The sequence below is a fragment of the Pezoporus flaviventris genome, unplaced genomic scaffold (assembly GCF_033815535.1).
Source record: "Pezoporus flaviventris isolate CSIRO_AGI_PZ_B2104156 unplaced genomic scaffold, CSIRO_AGI_Pfla_v1 ptg000541l, whole genome shotgun sequence".
Classification (NCBI taxonomy): Eukaryota; Metazoa; Chordata; class Aves; order Psittaciformes; family Psittacidae; genus Pezoporus; species Pezoporus flaviventris.
Window position 1 is genome coordinate 1 of NW_026893088.1, and position 5000 is coordinate 5000.

A 5000-nucleotide genomic window follows, 5' to 3' on the forward strand; every position below is an offset into this window, starting at 1 on the left:
TCTCTTCTCCGAAGTTTCAGACACATTTCCCCAAAACCACAACCAGAAGAACGTCTTTGCAATCTCTTCCCAGCCCGTTGCGGAGGGAGGAGGCTGGGGGAGGCGCCTCGGAGCGGGGTGGGGGGAGGAGGTGGTGGGCGCCCCGGCATCTGCAGAACCCCCGGGTGCCTCGGCTGCTGTATTTCAGCGCGTCCTGGGTTCAGCAGTCGCAGCCTATTTTCTCAGTAGCTGGTGCAGTGCCAGTGTCCGTCCGTCCCGTCCCGTCCCGTCCCGTCCCGTCCCGTCCCCCGCCAGCCAGAGACGTGTTTTTCGCGGCGGGAGGGGGTGGTGGGCTGTGTGTCGGCAGACGGACACGCGAAACCAAAGAAACAACGAAATCCCCAAGCCCCCACGGAACAAAAAAGTCTGGCGAGCGCCGGGACCTGGGCCGCCGCCTCTGCCCGCCCGGTCCTGAGACAAGGGGGCGCAAAATCCCACGATGGAATACAGAAACCTTTAGAATCAGTTTCGGGTCATGTTAAGTTTGATGGCTTTGTAACAGCAGCAACGGAAAATCACTGAGGTGCATGACGCAGAGAGAAAAAAAATAGACTACAGCTTAGAGAACAGAATTCTCACAAGAGAAATCGTTGCAGTTGACATAGTTGTAAGTAAAAGTTTAGAAGAACAGGACACGGGGATAAGGAGTATCTGGGAACCGCAGGTGTCCAGGGTGGGCTACAGTTCAACTACCTGATAAGTAGGAGGATAGGAGGATTATTATGTCTCTCTCTGGTGCTAACGAGCCAATTAAACTGATGTGAGCATCTACTGCGCGTGCTTCAAAGGCTGAAAGAAGTGATGAAGATCGTTGGAAGAAGTAAACGATCCTCAGAGACCACCACCACCACCACAATTCTGCACGCAGGCGGGGAACCTCCTGGAAAATTATGTCACCCATACGTAGCCTCGTGAATAGGTATGTATGCCCAGTGGCTAGAAAAGGACGGCTTGTGTGGCAATTGAGAGACACACGTTACGAGGAGCCCGTATCTCCCGGCGCCGCAATCAAGAATACCTGCTTGTCAGCTTGAAAACTTTGTTGGCAAGTGTGTCCCCGGAGTGGTTTGCGTCCTGGGAGACGCAGTGGGCGTCTTGTAGGAAAGGTTTTGGATTTTAATGTGGGATCCCGTTCGTGTGTCTCTGTGTGTGAGACCGAGGATGGAAAATCAGCAGAGTGAAGAGATCTTGAGAAAGAGTCCTTCGGGTGCATTTTGGCACACTGGAAAGAAGGACCGGACTGGAATACCTTGTTGCAATTAATGTAACAGTTTGTCTGCGGGATCCCGTTCCTGCGTCTGTCTGTGTCTGTGTGCCTGAGACCGAGGATGGAAAATCAGCAGAGTGAAGAAACATTGTATACTTTGGAAGATCAGGGAAAATGGCCTAAAAATGGAGCTCTGAATTAGAATACATTGTTGCAATTAATGTAACCGTTTGTCTCTGGGATCCCGTTCCTGCGTCTGTCTGCGTCTGCGTGTGTGAGACCGAGGATGGAAAATCAGCAGAGTGAAGAGATCTTGACAAAGAGTCCTTCGGGTGCATTTTGGCACACTGGAAAGAAGGACCGGACTAGAATACCTTGTTGCAATTAATGTAACAGTTTGTCTGCGGGATCCCGTTCCTGTGTCTGTCTGTGTCTGTGTGCCTGAGACAGATGATGGAAAATCAGCAGAGTGAAGAAACATTGTATACTTTGGAAGATCAGGGAAAATGGCCTAAAAATGGAGCTCTGAACTAGAATAAATTGTTGCAATTAATGTAACAGTTTGTCTGTGGGATCCCGTTCCTGCGTCTGTCTGCGTCTGCGTGTGTGAGACCGAGGATGGAAAATCAGCAGAGTGAAGAGATCTTGACAAAGAGTCCTTCGGGTGCATTTTGGCACACTGGAAAGAAGGACCGGACTAGAATACCTTGTTGCAATTAATGTAACAGTTTGTCTGCGGGATCCCGTTCCTGTGCCTGTCTGTGTCTGTGTGCCTGAGACCGAGGATGGAAAATCAGCAGAATGAAGAAACATTGTACACTTTGGAAGATCAGGGAAAATGGCCTAAAAATGGAGCTCTGAACTAGAATACCTTGTTGCAATTAATGTAACAGTTTGTCTGTGGGATCCCGTTCCTGCGTCTGTCTGCGTCTGTGTGCCTGAGACCGATGATGGAAAATCAGCAGAGTGGAGAAACATTGTATACTTTGGAAGATCAGGGAAAATGGCCTAAAAATGGAGCTCTGAACTAGAATAAATTGTTGCAATTAATGTAACAGTTTGTCTGTGGGATCCCGTTCCTGCGTCTGTCTGCGTCTGCGTGTGTGAGACCGAGGATGGAAAATCAGCAGAGTGGAGAAATATTGTATACTTTGGAAGATCAGGGAAAATGGAACTCTGAACTAGAATACATTGTTGCAATTAATGTAGCAGTTTGTCTGCGGGATCCCGTTGCTGTGTCTGTCTGTGTCTGTGTGCCTGAGACAGATGATGGAAAATCAGCAGAGTGAAGAAACATTGTATACTTTGGAAGATCAGGGAAAATGGCCTAAAAATGGAGCTCTGAACTAGAATAAATTGTTGCAATTAATGTAACAGTTTGTCTGTAGGATCCCGTTCCTGCGTCTGTCTGCGTCTGCGTGTGTGAGACCGAGGATGGAAAATCAGCAGAGTGAAAAGATCTTGACAAAGAGTCCTTCGGGTGCATTTTGGCGCACTGGAAAGAAGGACCGGACTAGAATACCTTGTTGCAATTAATGTAACAGTTTGTCTGCGGGATCCCGTTCCTGTGTCTGTCTGTGTCTGTGTGCCTGAGACCGAGGATGGAAAATCAGCAGAGTGAAGAAACATTGTATACTTTGGAAGATCAGGGAAAATGGCCTACAAATGGAGCTCTGAACTAGAATAAATTGTTGCAATTAATGTAACAGTTTGTCTGTAGGATCCCGTTCCTGCGTCTGTCTGCGTCTGCGTGTGTGAGACCGAGGATGGAAAATCAGCAGAGTGAAAAGATCTTGACAAAGAGTCCTTCGGGTGCATTTTGGCGCACTGGAAAGAAGGACCGGACTAGAATACCTTGTTGCAATTAATGTAACAGTTTGTCTGCGGGATCCCGTTCCTGTGTCTGTCTGTGTCTGTGTGCCTGAGACCGAGGATGGAAAATCAGCAGAATGTAGAAACATTGTATACTTTGGAAGATCAGGGAAAATGGCCTAAAAATGGAACTCTGAACTAGAATACATTGTTGCAATTAATGTAACAATGTGTCTGTGGGATCCCGTTCGTGTGTCTGTCTGCGTCTGCGTGTGTGAGACCGAGGATGGAAAATCAGCAGAGTGAAGAGATCTTGAGAAAGAGTCCTTTGGGTGCATTTTGGCACACTGGAAAGAACCTGACTTAAAAGAAAAACTTCTGGAAGATGCTGATTCTCGGTTTACTGATGGTAGTAGCTTCATGAGAAATGGTAAAGGAAAGGCAGGATATGCCATTACCACCACTTCACAGGTAATAGAAGCTAAACCTTTACCTGCGAATATCTCTGCCCAGAAGGCAGAAATAATAGCGTTAACGAGAGCCCTGGAACTGGCTAAAGAGAAAAGGAAGAATATTTGGACTGATCCTAAATACGCATTTGGTGTGGTACATGCACATGCTGATCCCTGGAAGAAAGGAGGACTTTTGAACACGCAAAGGAAACAGATTAAACATGCTACAGAAATTCTACAATTACTGGAAGCTGTTCAGCTACCTGAAGAAGTAGCTATTACGTCCTGTAAAGGACATCAACGAGGTGACTCAGATCAGGAGCTCGGGGGTGGCGGCTGCCGGGCGGCTGCGGAGTGGGGGGAGAGCGGCCGCGGCCCCGCTGCTCCGCTCTGCACGGGGCACCCGCGTGTGGCGGCGGCGGCGTCCGCCGGCCGGCCCCGAGCGGAGCGGGGCCCGGGGACGGGACGGGGCGCGACAGGGGGCGGCGGTACCTCGACAGACCCAGCGGCTGCGGCTCGCCCAGTGCTGCCACCGCCGGTAACGGGAGAGCCGAGTACCTCACGCGCACCTCGGGAGTACATCGGGAGCACCTCGCGAGCACCTCGCGAGTACCTCTCGCCTACTTCGCGCGTACCTCGGGCGTACCTCGGGAATACCTCGCGCGTACCTTGGGCGCACCTCGGGAGTACCTCGCGCGTACCTCTCGCCTACTTCGCGCGTACGTCGCGGGTACCTCGGGAGTACCTCGGGCGTACCTCGGGAGTACCCCGCGCCTACTTCGCGTGTACCTGGGGCGTACCTCGGGCGTACCTCGCGCATACCTCGGGAGTACCTCGGGCGTACCTCGGGCGTACCTCGGGCGTACCTCTCGCCTACTTACTTCGCGCGTACCTCGGGCGTACCTCGGGAGTACCTCGCCCGTACCTCTCGCGTACCTGGCGAGTACCTCGGGCGTACCTCGCGCGTACCTCTCGCGTACTCGCGTACCTCTCGCGTACTTCTCGCGTACCTCTCACGTACCTCGAGAGTACCTCGGGCGTACCTCGAGAGTACCTCGCGAGTATCTGGCGAGTAACTCGCGCCGCCGCTGGGGTGATTTTCGCCTCTTTTCAGACACTGTGGCGTTTCCGAGGTGCTGCAACGGACTTGTCAGGCGCGCCGCTTCCGGAGCCGGCGGAGTGGGTGGCCCTCTCTTTATGCCTTCATTTGCATCCTCGTAATATTACTCGTCGGTTGCTCGCCACTTGGGTGAGCCTAGATTCTGGTGTTGCGTGGCGGCGCGGGAGGAGTCGTTTCTATCCGTTTTATGGGAGCGAGTAGTGGCTCGTCTCCGCAGCAGCGCTAGCGAGCGGCGCTTCCCGAGGTGGCTCGTTCGTCCCTCCCGCGGGGTGAGGGCAAAAAAAACCGGCGGCGGAGGCCGGCACTCGAACGCTGGAAGAAGACCGTGGCGGGACTCGATCCCCAGGTCGATTTTTCTCCCCGCCCGGTC